Below are 18,142 nucleotides of genomic sequence, written 5' to 3' on the forward strand. Positions count from 1 at the left end.
CAGCCACACCACCATCCACCTCACTCCTACGAGTTGATCAAGAATAAATCTAAGACAAGACTAGGAGCAGAGTTGATTAATTGCCTTCATTGAAATGGCCACCAGAGCTAATCTGGTCATGCTTTAAATCTCTGCTCACCTCCACCACTTCCAGAAGTTTAGGGCTTCCCATTATCACTTGGGTTTTTATGCTTCTGTAGCCTCATAACCTCCTAATCTGACCCAGCCTCCTGCTACTCCTCTACCTTCCACTCTTACATCTGGAATTTAGAGTCTATTGAACTAAACTCCCTTAATCACAACATTTCCTTGGTGTGGTGGGTGGGAGGCAGGCAGTTCTTTTTCTTTCTTTCCCTAGGTGGAATCTGCCTGTTTCACAGCACTACTTCCTCAATAGCCCTCACCAACAATGACAATTGTTGTTTTCTATGACTCCCTAGTATCCTGGGGCCTGGACGTGCAGTGTTATTGTCCTTGCTTCTCTTGGCCGTTTGCAGATAATTTCTCATCCCTTCTTCCTCAAACATACAGGCTCCTTTGAGCCACATCTATGAGGCAGCACCATCAACTACCGCTCCTTGTTTTAGTCATCTAACAGTATTCAATCAGGCCTCCATATTTATTGAAAATATTAGCACCCAGCTCACTGCCTTTCTTGCCAAAATTAATCCTGTCCCTGTCATCACTCTTGGCAGCTTCAACATCTAACAAAATAATCCATCCATCACTTGGTTCTCATTGTCAACAATCTTTCCTTCAGTTCACCTTAGCCATCAACTCTCATGATCTTAACAACCTAGATCTCATAATCACCATATCCATAACTATATTACTTCCACTATCTTGATTGTACTCTCTGATCATCAACTGTTTTTCCAACTCACATATTCTAGCAACCCCCCATTTCAACAATTCTTTGATTTTCATCGGGGCTTCCAATCTATTAACTTTATCATACCTATAAGTCCCCCAATAGGTTTATATTCTTCTTTACTAAACTTAGATTCTATGGATCACACAGTTTCTATGGATAAGAATCAGAGAAAAACTGGATATTTCTGCCTCAGAGTCTCTGATGAAGCTGTAGTCAAGATGCTAGCCAGACTACGGTCATCCAAAGGCTTGACTGGGGTTCTGAGGTCTGCTTCTAAGTTGGCTCAATAACATGGCTTTTGACAAGAGTCTTCAGTTCCTCACCATGTGGATCCCTCCATGACACTGTTTGAGTGTCTTCATCTCAGGGCAACTGACTTCACCCAAAGCAAAGACTCAAACAGTGAGAGAGGAAAGCACAATACCTTTTATGACCTAGTCTTAGAAGCCACACACCACTACTTCCACCATATTCTGTTAGAAAAAAAAAAAAAAACTAAGTCCAATGTACACTAAGAAAGAGGAAAATTATACTCTACCTTTTGAAGGGAGAAGTATCAAAGAGTTTGTATATATATTTTAGAGCTAGTAAAACCATTTTACTGAGGAGGAAATTGATGTGCATGGAGGACAAATAACTTGCTGGTGATCACACAGTCTCAAACATGAAAAGATTCTATTTCTCACTCATGTAAAGTCTTGATCAGTGGGTTCTCCTCCAAGTGATAACGCCAAGATCTAATACCCTTCCCTTGTACAGCTCCACCATCTTCAACCCATGGCTTCCAAGGTTAACATTTTTGTCTTAAGCCCTGTAAAGGGAAAGAATATGAAAAATCAAACATGAGAAGTGTTTATGGGCCAGACTTTAGATCGACATAACACTGTTTCTGCTTATACTCCATTAGCTAGAACTCAGTCACATGGCCACAACTACCAGCAAGGAACTTGTGAAATCTGACTTAACCTGTATAGGAAAAAGAGGAAATGGATTCCGTAAGAAGTTAGAAGCCTCTACCACGTACAAATCCCATGCTCATCCTTGAAAGCACTGAGATGAGACAATGTGCCTGTGCATGTGTTAGTAGGAACAGGGTGGCAGGTGAAGGAGCAGGTAGGATCATGAGCTGCATCCACAAATAGAAAGTGTGTGTCTTTTTAAGATAAAAATGGCAAAACTACATTGTATACCTTCAAATTGTTTTCCCCCCTTTCTTTTTTTTTTTTTTTTTTTTTTTTGAGACAGAGACAGAGGCAGGGAGGGGCAGAGGGATAGGGAGAGAGAGAGAGAATCTTAAGCGGTTTCCAAGCCCAGCACAGAACCCAACAAAGAGCTTGATATCACAACCCTGAGATCATGACCTGAGTGGGGCGCTTAATTGACTGACTCACCCTGACACCCCAATTGTTTCCAATTTTAAAAATTGTTGGTTCACAATTGTTTGTTGACTAAAACCACCAGTGGGTCCCATACTCAATCCATTATATGTCTAAAAATAAGCTTTCTGGGCCGTTCTATATATAAACATGTAGCTTTAGGCCAGACATGTTCTTTTCATCTTCACAATATGGATATGACTTATTCGAGGCTCTATTTTAGAATTATCTAGAAAATGGATCCAGTCTCTCCCTTCATCTATGGAACGCGATGTTCAAAGGCAATGAGTACAAATTAAACTGCACCAACTATCCTGCCTGTTCAGAGTTGAGCACCCCTGGAATTCTCCCACAGGTATTTTTTTAGACTCCTCGGGGAGTAGTAGCATCTCATGTGTGCTCAGCAACAAGTATACTCCTGCTGCACTGCTCCAGCATCTTACCAAAGCACCTGGCCCCTGACTACAGGTGAGAAGCCCCAAGAGAAAATACTGCTTCACCATGCTCATCAGTTCTCCACTGATGGGCTGCTCTAAACACTGGGAGTACCAATGCTGCAACATAGTCTATGGCACTGTCGGGACGCTGACACTCCCAAGTATTTCATGAACATATACCATTACCACATGTGGTAGATGATAATATTGTTGGGGAATTGTGTCCTCCCTTCCCCTCCCTCATGACAGGAGAGTATTCCCCTACCCATTGATGTTTGTCTTAGCCATGTGACTTGCTTTGACCTCATGGTGGGTGGAATGATTCCCTACCCCTCGATCTTGAGGTCAGGCATGTATCTTGTTTTTTTGCTAATAGGATGTTAGTGTATATGACACACACGGAAGCTTGAAATGTGAGTGGCATCTTAGGATGGCATGCAGATTTTATGTGGCAAGAGCCAACTTAATCCTCTTCTGTGATCTCAAAGTTAGTCCCTCAATCTAAGCTGGGGGTGGGGGTGACAACAATCCATCCATTCTGATGTTTTTCCACCCATCCTGTGCCCTTCAGACACTCTGGAACCAAACTAATCAAAATGAAAGAAGGACCCAAATCCAGTTTGGGACTCAACTCAGATATCTTGGTACATTTGACTGATACTTAGGTGGCCATGTTCTTTGCATATCGGTGTGTAGAAGTGCGTTAAAATGACATTCGGAAATAAAACTTCAGAACAATTTTTCACTATCACCTTAAAAAAGCAGACTTAGCATTTCCCATAGGGAGAAGTTTATGAGAGTTTTCTCTATTTAATTAGGCTCTCATGAATCCTAGGTCTTACATATATGTGACCTCACCCTGCAGCATTAGTGATATCCTTGCTGGCAAATATTTTACAAAGAGGGCATTTGTTTCAGAAATACGCGTTTAATTTAGATGAATTTTCATAGCCACAGTGCTTGATTCTGATGAAAATGTTTACGAGCAGCATTTCTGCTCTGGAAACATTTGTTTCTATTATTTTGACAGAAACAAAATTTGGCTGGTGGTTGTTTGGGATGTGAAGTGGTTTTGTAAGCATTTCAGCTTGATGCCCAGGCAGGCAGTCACAATAATTCTTCTCCAAATAAATGGGAACCACTGTTTCTGTATTCATTACTTCAATAAGAAAAGTTTAACCAGTGAAAGGATTTGCAAGACACCGCATCACAAAAATCCTAAAGTGAATCCCAACAAAAGTTAGAACATTGTAAATATTTTGCAAAGGTTTGAGCAATCTTTTCTTTCAATAAATAGTCGTTTGCACAGTACAGGAATGAAAAGTCACAAGAGGAAAGTGTGTTGCCTCTTTTGTAGTTGCGAGCAGCAAACATGACTGAATTCAGCAGAATTTTATTGTGTGCCTTATGAGTTATACATAAGGTGGAAGAGTGGAGTAAATTTCATGCCAACATATTAAGTGACATAGAAGTGACTTCTGTAATTAAATCATTTTTTAATCATCAAAATTGAAAATAAGAGAAAACAACTTCTGAAGAAGTCCAGGGTCAATCAGCTAAATAAACTAAAGTCATTCAGTCAACTAGCATTGATTGGATTTTAGCAAGATGAAATTGACTTTGTTCCAACTCCACCCACTTCACAAACTAATTAAAAAAGCACATCAGCAACATCTTCAATCAGCTAAGCAAGATAAGTGGGCTTCAAAGCAATCAACTCCCAAACTCTGTCAAGAATAGCAATAGATCCTCAAAGAACCTCCCAGAGCTTTCTGAAAGTTACCTGCGTCAATCAGAACAAAGACTCAGAGCCATGTGCTTGTGATTCGGGGGCACTTTCTGGACAAGGTGGCTGACATATAAAAAAAGACACACCAGCAGGGCATATGTTAGTATCCAAGATCTCCCTTCAACTTCAGCCCACCTAAATTTCCATCAAGCAAGAGTAGTAACAATGCTTGGGTCAGAAGGGCTTGTAGGGTCATTGGGTAAATCATTTAAAATGTCTAGAAATGTACAAGCTCCTGTAGTCCTTAAATGAAATAGAGGATTATTAGATTACCTTTTGCAAGGAGCACTGGCTGTGGATCAGTAAAAGACCTTGCGTTGTGATTGTCCCGTTCTCTCTACCATCCAAAGCACTACAGAACACTTCGTTCATTTTAGAAAGAATTAGAGGAAAGAATAAAAGAAGCACTTTGAGTTCACTTAATGGCACAAGCAATGTTTTTTCTTCTATGTGTTTCCATTCTCAAAGTACCAGAAATTTAATTTCTTAATAAAAGAAGGTAGATGTAACTATTCAGAGCTCTGTTCTATTGACAATCCTGGGTAAAAGATTCAGGAAAAATCTGAAAATAGACATTCCTTTCCTTTAACTCTTGGATGAAAAAGAAGAAGAAAAAAAAAAAAAGAAGGAAGAAGGGAGTAAAAAAGAAAGATAAGACCCAGGAAGACATAGGAGACCATCCACGTCTAGTATGGTGTTAAGTTTTCCAGTCATCTTTATGGATCCTCGTGGTAATCCTTTCTTTTCTCTCTGTCTTGCTCTTTCTATCCTTAGTGTCTTTTTTATTTTTTTAAGGCCTTGTGCCTCTATTCATAGTTTTTATCACTTTATACGTGTAAAAATATTTTTAAACCTTTCAAAAAATAAATTTCTATGAAATACATGGATTCAGTGGTTGCAGGGCTGCATGGAGGATAATTAGGACCGCTAGGATAAGAGGGAGCATGCAGCATGCTTCGGAACACAAACCACGCACCAAGTAGCATGAAAATACTTATATGTCATAACAGCTGCGACAGCAGGACCAGGACATACCTGCTAAATATCAGTTCTGCCTTTGTTTTCTGTGACTGTATACAAACATTCTTGCATTCAGAAGCTCGTTCCTAGGACCAAGAAATTCAAAGCATACATCGAATTTTAGAACTGAAAGATAGTAGAGATTAGGGAGTCTGAGTCCTGGCTTTAGAACAAGAAATCATGAGTGACATATTGCCACTCACTTTGTAGCGGAGTTCAGGCTAGCTCTGGTATCTTCTAAATTGTACAGTATTATTTTCCAATGACACCAAGCAGAGAGTACCTATTACACTAAGTAGATTTCCTATCACATTGGTGTAGAGCTGGGGGAAAATCAATTTCAGGTCATCGACCAGAGAGTTAAAAGTATTGCTTAAGATGTTAAATGTTACTGGTTCTCAGGAAAACACAAATTTCCCTTCTAGCCCACTCCTCCATCAAGACACAAAGAACAGATAACAATAATAATGGGGCAACTTATCCCAAAAGAACTGCTGAAATGGAAGGAAAGCGATACTTTCACGGGTCTGCTCTGTGGAAATACTACAGGAAGTTCACCGGTGAACATTTCTCTCCAGCTCTACTTCATCCTTTAAGAAGCACGACGGTATTGAAGGGAGAGCATCGTCTTCCCAGGCAGATGGGTCAGATCACTTTCCAGCCACTTCCTGGCAAATAGCCTTTTCAAAGTTTCTTGAGTGTTTCCCAGCATTCTTGCCTCTCATATAGTCTGGAACAAATCTGTCAGGTTCCCCTTGGTTCCTATGCTGCTGACAATCCTCATGATAGCATGCTCCTTCTGGGCAGCTACTTTTCAGTACAGGCCCTCATTTCCTTCTCCCTGGTCTGACCGTGAGCTTACTGCTCAACCCAAATCCCCTAAATTTATTCCAGTTTAATTGGACTTTAGGGTTATAGGAAATAGCTGACAACTGCTAATATCCCACATACCCAGGTTCCCCGTTTGATCTTCTTATTAGGTCAACTCCTTGCCTATCTCCAGCTTGTTTCTTTGTGCAGGGACCCGTTAATTCTCACCACTGGAAATACTCCAAACACACCGATGGCTCAACTTTACTTTACCATCTAAGGCCCTACAGAAGAAAATGTCCCCTGTACTGGTCCATGGGCAAGATTCTGTTCAGCTCCACAGTTTCTTCCTTTTAGGATGATTGACAGTGATCAACCTTCCATCCAGGGCAGAATTGCCATCTGTTACATAAGACCTTGCCTCATGGCTGGGACATGATGACATTCATAAGAGTCAATAGGATATTTCCCCAAAACTGGCATATTCAATCTTAACTCCACATATAGAACAAGAGTTACTCAGTCCAAGTCGCTAAGACTAACTCAGTTTTTTTTTCCCCTGAAGTATGTCTTCCAAATTAAAATATGAAAATATGACCATTTTTATATCATTTCTGTCATGGTTTGGCCTTACATTCTGATTTCCCACTGAGCAAACCTCAGTGGCATGCCCATGTGCACATGCACATGCAGGACCTAATAAAAGGGGAAAGAATCGGAGGGATCCAAAGACAAATAACAACCAATCCTAAAAACAGGAAGCTTTTTAGAAACCTGTAAGTGATAGGGTTTCAGCTTGAGAAGAAAATGTTTTGCCTCCAATACCCATGGGGATATATAGTAATATTTGTGGCTATTGTTAATCATAATTGGATTAGTAGGATGCAAAACTAGTTTGAAACATCCAAACAAAGTAAATGGAGGTCAGATTCTAACTCTTAGGTGATAGTTCTTAGGAAAACAAAAATAAAAAATATGGCTAAGTGTGTAGGACATGAAGGTAAAGAGTTCCCATTTCTAACAGACATGTCTGTTACCATGTACCTGGCCATTTACCAACTATATATTTTCACACAGCAACCTTAAGTATTAGACCCCACTCCCATTTTATGTATGAGGAAAGCATGCAATTTGCCTAAGAAGACCCAGGCAGTAAATGACAGGACTAGAACTCATATCTTGTCTATTTGATACAAAAGTCAATGATCTTTCTAATATCCCTCCACACAGTCTTTTACTTGCCTGATTCCTGGGCAGACAACATATGGTGATAATGATGGTGATACTAAAGATGAGAAAAATGAAGAAGGAAGAAGTCAAGGAGTTTTGATGCCCTTATGATGATTCATATATTTAGTATAAGGATATGTACTAAGGGTAATAACAGAGTATTTCTTCTTTCCTTGAATTTCAGTGCAGTAAAAACAAATCATGAGGATTTACTTATTTATCCATTCAAGTAATTCAGCCAGATTTGGTTGGGAACCTATAGTGTGGCAGCCGTGTCTATATCCAGGAGGCTGTAGACAAGAAAAATGAAAGATTCCCTAAGATTTCTAAGATGCTGTGGATCTTATGGGTTAGTGGGGGAACCAAAAAGAAAATTGATGAGAACTCTGCATTGCTGGCCCTCCAGACAAGGTAGGCACAGGGTGATGTGAGAAGCGACTTAGTGACTCAGACTAAGAGGATAAAGAAGAACTCAGCGAGGCACTGACTCAGGATCCTGAAAAACAAGTAGGCATTAACTAGGTGGACACGGTATATAAGAAGAGGAAACAGCGTAGCCGAGGCATGGAAAGGCTTGGTATATTTGGAAAATTGTAAATGGGTCTCTTTGAAACTTGGGTAAGTGACACTCGTACTCTAAGGTTTGTGTGCGTTAGAGATAACCAGAGTCTGTCCTACGTAGAAGTGGATGGTTCTCTTGTGCTAAGCAAATTCACATTTAGCACGTTTCTTGGTCCTTGGCAAAGGCTTCATTAATGTTAACTCTTGTAATGGAGAACTTTGCAGGCCGTGGTGGATATGATTTTGGTGTAGCCACAGAAATCATCTGGGCCGACTGACTTAAACAATGAAGGACATTTCTGGCCTTCCAGTCTGAAAAGTGCAGAACTAAGCCAAGCTTCAGGCATGATTCAGTCAGAAGCACAGCTAGTGCAAAGCTAGGAAATGTTTGCCACACAGCTCCGGTGGGGGGCAGGGTTTGGGGAGAAAGAAGAGGAAAGACAGAGGAGAAAAAGAAGCAGCAGCCCTGATTTTTAGTGTTTGCACATGTCTGTAGTGTAAATACTCCCACTGTGGCCAATTGCAAGTTTCCAACATAATGTGAACCAGCTCACAAGCGTCGTACAACTTTAACAATCAGCTCTCGAGAGCTGGTTGGTACAAACAGGTTCCACTATACCCTTGGGTCTGGCTCTATTTTTTCAAGATCCTCTTCATCTACGTGTGTGTCACCTTCATCCTGAGGCTAACTTTTCTCAGAATCCTGAAGTGGCCGCCAGAGCAAATGGTGCCTTTTGATGTGGAGGGTGGGGTACAGTTCAAGAAAGATTGCTTCCCACACTATGGAAAAGAAGTCTCAAGGTTCACAGTGATGGGGCCTCCTCAGAAGCAGTCATTGGTTCGGAGGTTTCCTCTGGTTCAGACCCACTAGTGTAACTCCAGTGGGGATGGGTCAGTCCCACCCAAATGACCTAAAGAGAGAACAAGGATCGTCTACTGAAATCTGTTGGGTGGTATTAGGAAGAGAAGCAAGGGGGAGTGAATGCTGTGTGAACTACCAGCAAAAGCCCAAGACACAGCCTGGGGAGCTTATACTTTATTGAGAAGGTAATGCAGAGATCCTGGGGGTGGGGAGGAATCATTGGAAAGTTAGACTTTTAACGTAAGAGGCCAATCCTTATTTAACCAGGTAGCTCTGCATTTACTATCATGGCAGATTGCATCAGGGGAAAATGTGTATTATGTTAGCTCAAGTCTTAACTTCATATATTTTATAAACAGTCAGGACCTAACTTATAAAGAGGCAATTTACAGGGATCTTCTCATTTTGCAAATGAGAATTTGTTTTGATTCTCTGTTCCTGGCCATTTTGAGGAGGGAAAAAAAGAACTCAATTAAAACCTTATCTGAATGGTAAATGAGGTGGTGACTCTATTATGTCATCCACAAGATAATGCATAAGCAACAACAACCTACGGGGCAATTAGCCCCCTGAGAGATTCTAAGTTTTCAATAAGTCACAGAAATAAATTCTGAGCAATTTAAAGACTAAGAACTCTATTAATTGTAATGTTCTTTTGCCCCTATAAAAAACTGTCGTGCATGTGTGTCTTTCTGCCTTTTCCTATCAAGTCTTTCTTGAACTTCTTTGCAACTTTTCAGCCCTGCACATTTGCCTCTGGCTGATTTTAAATTATGCTAATTGGAAGAGGGAAAAATGCTGGTAATGGAATAAAATGGAACGCTATTTCTTATAGCATCTGGTGCAATCTGAGCCATTTAAAAGTGCATCTTATGGAATAGAGCTCTGAATAAGCAATGCCAGTCTGATTACAAACAACATGGGTCTCATTAGAATCCGTCAATCTGATTGCTAGGTAGTGATACACTGCAGATTACTAGGCCATAATTGCCTCTTACATATTATGTGTATAATATATAGTTTCTCTGGTGTATGTTTAAGCCACTTTCTCTCATGGCTATCTTTTCCAGCTCTACACAAAGCGATGTCTATGTTCTACTAAGTTGATTTTAACTGGGTCCTTAGGTCCTAATTCTATTTTCTTCTAAGTATTCATCAAGTTTTCTACAACAGTGCTGTAAACAAAGAATTATGTTCAGGGCAATTGCCAGAAACAAGATATGTCAGGGGTCTATTACCCATTCAACTGGGAACGGTCAAAGGCTCAAGGCACTTCCTCCAAAGGGAAGGGTAAAATGATGGAGGCCAAAGCCCACAATATAGCTACGAGTCTTAATTAGATTGTTGATTTAAGTGTGTCGTGCATTTTTGCATTGTCAAAATCTATTTGGTTCTTTACTACGACTAGAAGAATTCAGACATCTTCGCCCTGGTCATGACTTTGGCTCACATGGCTCAGTTTGTGAATTAAAACCTTCTATATGAGCTCTAGACACGGAATTCATACTTACACTTTCGAGCAGCATAATCTCTCTTACCCGTGCTTCCCACCTCAGACACTCCATCCTCAAACAGAACTGCAGCCACCAGGCCACACTGGAGAAAAGTCCAATCTCCATGCAGCTGCAAAGCCAAATAAGCGCTTGGACTATGCCTGGGATTGTGTAAGTAGGCTGCATTGTGGGCTGCGGATCGGGATTCTCAAGCTAAACGTTAGCTCCACAGTTAGCCTATCTCCTTTGGTTTCCTCATGAGCCCCCAAAGGATAGGCGGAAAGCTTTCATTCCATGGAGATGTGAAAAGGGTTTCATTTTCAAATGTCTGTGGAACATGCCAGGTTAAATTGGCAGAATTGTTTTCTTTGCTGCAGGACTTCTGAGCCTAGAATGTACCAATGTGCTTTATGAGTCTCCAAAAGGGGGTAATAGGATGATTCATAGTTTCCTTACTTTATTTGGCTGTAGAACCCTTCTTGACCCAACCTGCCATCCACTGAGTAATACTCATTAACATCTTATCAATCTAATGGTTTATCAAAATACGCGTTGTCTGTTGTGTTACATTTGCACAGTTATCACTCACTCACATGGCCTGACGGGCTCCCGTGGATATCTGTGTTTGCAGCTCCTGCTTTCCATAGAATTGACTACACTGAATTCTTACAAGACCCCGACAAAGTAGGGACTTCTTACTTGCATTTTAAAGGTGAGTAAACTTAGTTTTAGGGAGGTTATGTGATTTGCCCAAGGTCACAGAGGCAGTGAGTAGCTGGCGCAGAGTTCACATTAAATCTGTATACTTTTTTATTACATGATCCTCAGACTCCCCTTCAGTGAATTTTTCTCCTGTCCTTGGACCCATCCTTTGTTTTCATTTGCTTAATGACTAGCCTCTCTGTCACAGGCTGTCATCAAAGTGAAGAATGGCACTTGAGAAGTTCCATCCGTGACTTTTAGGCTTAGAAGACGAACGTGATTATTAAAGAAAATCACTACTTCCTCCCACACTCTACATGAGATGGCAGTATTTTTAACGCTAATAGATTACGCTCGGCTTTTCAGTGAAAAGTAGACTTTGGAAATTAATTCGTATAAAACACAGGGTGTCGGGTAAACATTGCGTTTAAGTTATAGTTTCTCTCTCCAGAGCTTACCAAAAACAATCAACATGACTAACTGATCAAAAATGAGCCACCTGGCCGCAGAAGAGACAGGCAGTGTTTAAGAAAGAATGTCCTGGCACATATACCTGCTAACCACGGCATGTAACATCAGGGTCGAACTGGAACATACCCACCTGGCAAAATGTTTCATCGGATTGAGTTTATCCCACATACAGTACGTCGGGGCGCTGTACAAGTTACAAGCAAACTGTTGGAGTCCAACTTGCTGTGCTTAAATCCCAACTTCCAACCCTTTTCGGTAAGGTGGCCTTGAACTAATTGTCTAAGCAATCTGTACTCAAGTATTTTCATCCATAAAATGACCATGTGAGGACTCATGTCACAGACATAGGCTGTTGCATTGAAAAATAAAACAGAGCTTAATACATGTCTGGCATGTAGTTTAAGTGTTCAAAAATGCTAAAGGGAATGAAACCCTGTGAGCCTGAGCTTTAGGTCCAGTTCTCAGGATGCTTCAGATAGAGTAAGACTTTAAGGTCTTGCCCATCTGATAGATGTCAAGGGGCTATTCCAGTTGTATCTGTGTCCAGAAAAAAAAAAATGATGCTTTGAATCTCTTGCCTGAGGTTAGGGCTTATTCTATGTTCCCCCTTCCCTTCCTTTATCCTAGGAATACTGAGGAGCTAAGGCCATCTAAACCTGAAAGGAAGCACTTTTGTATATAGACAGAAGCTTGGGGCTAAAGAAAGCATAGAGATCTGTGATGCAGAAAGGAAAATGTTATCTCTGAAGCATCTGGGTAGACAAGACATGAGAATGCAAATATTATAGCAAGTCTGAACATTGCTCATGCTTCTCTGTATCTCTGGGAAATGAGCAGTAGGCACATTTGTGGGAACAGATCAAACGACTTCATTTGACTTCCATAGGAAGCTTTCTTTGCCATCCCCTTGGTGCACGGTGCTCCTTCGTACTTGTGGTAGAGACTGGCTAACTGCTCAACAGATTTAATTCGTCTTCCCAGACACACAAGACTCTATTTTCCAACCTCTGAACAGTAGCTTAGGCCCATGTGGTAGGTTCTGGCCAATAAAATAAGGGAGAGAAAATGCAAGCCCTTTCCAAACCTGGCCATCAAGCCTTCAACACAATTGTCCACCTTCTCTTAAGTAGTGGCCATAGATGCCACGTGTTGAACATGACAGCCTCACAGGAGGGAAATCTGGATCCCAGTCACTGCTTGCAGAATTGCCAGAAAGATCCTCTGGATCTTCATCGGGATATGATGTTTGCCAGAAACAACAGTTTAGTGTGTTAAGTAAACACTGAAAATATGGGGTCATTTATTACAGAAGCTACCCTTCATTACCATAAACAACACAAAATCCTCGCATTATGCTACGTTGAAATCAATCTCAAAACTGTTAAGGTTACGTGTGGCCGTTTTGAAACCACTCGGCAAGCTCCTTGTAGAAAATGTAGGGGACACTGCTTCACTGGTCAATATGGTGGTTAATTTCCTGAGAACCTGTCATGGGGGGCCCAGATTAAACATTATTTCTGGTTGTGTCCGTAAGATTGTCTCTGGATGAGACCAGCACTGAAATTGGTAGATTCAGTACAATGCCCTCCCCAGGTGGGTGGGCATCATCCGAGAATGATAGGCAGAGAAAGGTGGAATTCCCCTCTTTTGTTTCCTGCTTAAATGAGCTAGAACATCCTCTTCTGCCACAGACTGAGACTTAGGCCATTGGACTTGTATTGAACTACACCTGACTTTCCTGGGTCTCTAACTTGCAGATCGTGGGGCTTCTCAATTTCCATAAATGCATGAGACAATTCCTCATTAAAAAAAAAAAAATCTCTATATCTCTATAGCACCGTCTATTTATAGATCTAGATATATCTGTAATGCAGTTGACTTTCTATCTTGCTAAACAAGGTGGGACAGAAAATACTAAGCCTAGTCGGCCTCGAATCACAAAAACATTATCAACTATTATCTACTTATTAATATAGCTGATTCTAGAGAGGTATTTAACTAAAAAAAAACAAACACAAAATAACCAGACGTAACCCAGATTCTTTTTTATTTCAAGGTCTATGTTTTAAAATATCTCTGGTAACACTAAACAGCGTGCTCTCATTCTGAAGCCAGCTGCTCTTATGGGCTTTAGTTAAAACACTGTAATAAGTCTTGAGACTGATTTTCAATTAACAGGGGCTCAGTCAATTGACAGTTTGTTTAATGAAATGGTATAATGATGGGAGCATTCATCCTTAAAACCATGGCTCTTATGATTTTTGTATTCCACATTCATTTAGAATTTGATAAAATTTTGGAACTTTCTCCCCATCAAAACACACATATATAATCATTAACATTTGTACCATGTTTTAGGGATACTCTTGGACCCGTTGGAAGCCCAGCGTCTTCTCAAGGATCCAACAATCCAGGATTAAAAGCCTGTGGTAAGGATGGGTAGCTCGTCACTTGGATCATGAGCAAAGATATTAGGGTATAAGACTGCAGATGTTGGAGAAGACATGTTCCATCACTAAAAATGCTCTTGAGAATACTGTAGTTCCCTCTTATCTGTAGGAGATATTCTGAGACCTCCAGGGGATACCTGAAACCAGATAATACCAAACTCCATATATACTATCTTTTCCCAATAAAAACATACCGACGAGTAAGTTTATTTATAAATTAGACACAGTAAGATGTTAACAATAATAATAAAATGGAATGATGTAACAATATACTGTAATAAAAATTACGTGGATACAGTCCCTTACTCTCTCAAAATGTCTTATTGTGCTGTATTCACTCTTCTTGTGATAATATTGGGATGATAAAATACCTAGGTGATGAAGCGAGGTGAGCGATATAGGCACTGTGACATAATGTTAGGTTACTATTGATCTCCTGATGCTACACCAGGTGGGTCATTTGCTTCCAGACCGTGGTTGACTATGGGTAACTGAGACCACAGATAAGGGGGAGGGGACCATGGTAGTTACCATTTGCTGAGTTCTGGGGAGATTTTTGACACAATATATTTAGTCTTCATAAAGGTTTGTGGGGGGGTCTGGGTGGCTTAGTTGGTTAAGCATCTGACTCTTGATTTTGGCTCAGGACGTGACCTCATGCATCAGGCTCTATGCTCAGTGTGGAGTATGCTGGAGATTCTCTCTTCCTCTCCACCACTCATACTCTCTCTCTCTCTCTCTGATACATCTTTAAAAAAAAAAAAAGTTTGTGGTATTATAATTGCCATTGTACAAACAAGGAAATGGGCAAAAGGAAGTTAAGAAACTTGCCCTAAATTGCATGATCGGTAGTAAGCAGGAGAGCCTAAATTCCGACCAGAGATCGTAGTCTTAATTACACTGGGATTATATACAGGATCTCCTAGAACCGAAGTCTGATTTGCTGATGTGTTGTTCTCAAGGGCAAGGGCTATTCAGAAGTCAATGCTTTTTATCCTCTAACTAAGCACACTCGATTAGAATTTAAGTTTGTGTCCTAACCAAATGACAACCAAGAATTAATTAATTTAGAAACAGCATGCATATGGAGAAATTATTGAAAGGAGACAACTAGATTCCAGGTCTGTATACAGCAACTACTTTATTATTTTCAAATGCAAACTCTTTGCATTTAGTTTGCTATTTTACAATTTTACAAACTAGGTATAAAAGACCATAAATAAATGACATAAGTTATGTGTACCTAAAGTTCATGAAGGGAAGAAAAATACCTTGACAAAATAAAACAAAATAGAAAATCTATGTCTAACTCAAGAGATCGCTCAAATTTCGGAACATGTATGAACCAAGCAATGTTCTGTTAATTTCCTTTTCGGTATGAACTAAATTATAATATGCCTTATACATTCTAATTTTAACCACAGTCCTTGCATATTCCAACATACTTGGATACAAAAAATAAATGCACTCTTCAGTGTGTATCAATGCTTGATGTTGTTTGGAGAATGTTAAATAAGTGAAAATATTGCTTCTAGAACTTTCCTTTATTGGTCAGAATTTGAGTGTCTTCAGACAAATATTGAGGCTATAAGCGTGTATGGATTAATACACATATCCTTCACAGATTGAATACAAGAGTTCTCAAAACACACACACCAGCAGTGTAGTGAGCACAACCTGTCTTTAAAATAACTTCTTAAACACACCAGAACATTTCATCCATGACTGTTAAAAATAATTTGGGGCCAGCAGACACATGGTGAAGCTACTTGATTTGGTGCAGGGGAACAGCTTAATGCTGCCTACATGGAAGATCTGAGCAAGACTGAGCATCCGAACTCACTAGGCCAGCACTCGCTTAGGGGGCTAGATAGAGTCCCTGAAGTCGGCCTCCTGCCCTGACCTCTGGGGAAAGATGACCAGCTCAGAGATTCAACCTCATTCTTTATACATATTTTTCAGGCATCAATGCATAGGCACATCCCTTTAAAAATATATTAAAGTCCCCAAAAAGGGGTGAATTAACTTTGTCACTCTGGCATAGCTATAAGAATACAATGCCACACACCCTGTCAGAATGTAATAAATATTTATGGATGATTTTTCTCTACTTAGTCAACAACATAGGGTTCAGAATCTTTTTTTTTTCCCATTTTTTTTCCCTGATTTGATGTTATAGCTTATGTGATTGGCCACAGTTTCTGCAACCATAGCTTAGAATAAGCAAGGCAGCCACTCAGATTATGAAAAATGGCAGTACGTTGGCTGGAGTTTGGTATACGTTTCCTATCGGAACTGACTCTTCACACACCGGACCTCAGATTCTAGAAGGCTAAGGGCCATGGGAGTTAGCTGCATACTGATAACTGTAGAACTCTTCCTGTAAATCGGGAACCTGAAAAACGCTTGAGGACATTTAATCCCAACTACGCTAACCTCAAGAGTCACTGGCATGTATTTTTCTGTGACATTGAGAGACAAAGTATTAATCCAGGACACATCATCTCAAAGCTGACATACGCGTCTACGTTCATCTCCGAAAGTATACGAATTGCATATATTTTGTTCGCATTCAACGAGTCCATTTATGCAGGAAAACAAAGGCTACTTCTATTCCATTTGGGGTTACCAGACAAATTCCATCCCCTGATCTCTCTCCATCAAGAAACTGGTGATTCAGATGAGAAGTTCAATCAGAATTGGTGATTTGGATGACGGGTTGTCACCTGAATGGACTGATACTCTAAAATTACCCACTGCCAAGGTGAAAATGCCTCCATCCAAAGCTGTAGAATTCCTTATTAAGGTTAGTGTGGCAGCTACAAAATTACACGTATAGATACAGGACATTGAACATTTCCGGGCTGTCTTTCTAAGGGGACGGGTGCGGTCTCCAGGCCCACTACTCTCTCATGTGGCTCTTCATCGCAGAACTCTGGCGGGAAGCCAGAACTCTCCAGGTGTAGCATTCCACGACATTCACAGGCAGTTCGAAGCATGAGGTTACCCACTCGCACGCACAGACACCCGTGTACACGCACACTCACACCTATGTACACACATCAAAAGAGATAGTCAGCTCATATTTAGTCTAGGAAAAAAAATATATTTATATCACGGCAATGGCACACCCTGGGTAAAATGTTACTTCAGCAATGCATATCAGAGGCAGCTCATGGGAACTGGCTTTGTTTCGCGTGGTGGCACCTAACCTGGTGTCCGTTGTAAAACCTGTAGCCTTCGGTCACTCGCTGCCACACCAAGGCAGCAGTGACGTCCAGGAATGAGATATGGAAATACATATAAATAAAACCACAAGGAGTTTAGGAACAAGGGCTCTGCAGAGCTGGTGCCGCGAGACAGTACATTCCGCAATGCAACTGGAGAACACGCGCTAAACTGTGCACGTTTGCTGTTTCTTTCACTGGGCAAGCAGGTTCGAACGTCACACGTTTATTCTTTTCAGGTATGGGTCTTGTTTCATCAGTGTCTTTGCTCCAGGGTTGGCTGAGCAGAAGCAGAAGAAACACATTTCGAAGGGACTGGGGCGGGGGGGGGGGGGGGTGTTGTCTTCTTCTGTGGGCTTTGTAATCAACAGGAAGGTCTGTGAGGCCAAGATAGCGGAATCTACTCCCTGTAGAGAAAAGAACAAGATTTTAGACAAAACAGCAGCCAGTGTTGCCAAGCCAGTTGTCAGCCCATATTGCAAGGAAGAAGAAAAGCACATAGATGTTGGTGTGGCTTGGGATGAAGTAGTTGAGGAGGGAAGCATGTGAGCTCTTGCTTTCCTCCTCTGAAAAATGACAACTATAGTAGCAACAAGAACAAATATCTTAATTATAACAACTCGAGGCAGGTACCATCTTACCCCTACCATGTGGATGGGGCCATCAGATCATAGCAAAGCTGAGCAACCTGCTCATGGTCCCGTCCTACCTACACTGTAAAGGGGCAAAACTTGGATCAGAACTCACACAGAGTCTACAGCCACCCCTACCCACTACGTGAACAAGCTCTCTGTGAAATGAAAATCCTGACTTGGGGGACTTGTGCCAGAGGAGAAAGGC

General features: G+C 40.9%; 1 protein-coding gene across 1 annotated transcript in view; it reads right to left on the minus strand.

Annotated features, from left to right (window-relative positions):
• Nucleotides 1–15,190: 15,190 nt before the first annotated feature.
• The window catches only part of EPHA4 (EPH receptor A4), a 142,287-nt gene continuing 139,335 nt past the window's right edge, over nucleotides 15,191–18,142 (minus strand). Inside the window, exon 18 of the mRNA XM_041737404.1 lies at nucleotides 15,191–17,709. The gene's annotated coding sequence lies outside the window, so the exon portion shown is untranslated. The remainder of the gene's footprint in view (nucleotides 17,710–18,142) is intronic.

This window comes from Vulpes lagopus, chromosome 22 (genome assembly GCF_018345385.1).
Source record: "Vulpes lagopus strain Blue_001 chromosome 22, ASM1834538v1, whole genome shotgun sequence".
Lineage (NCBI taxonomy): Eukaryota > Metazoa > Chordata > Mammalia > Carnivora > Canidae > Vulpes > Vulpes lagopus.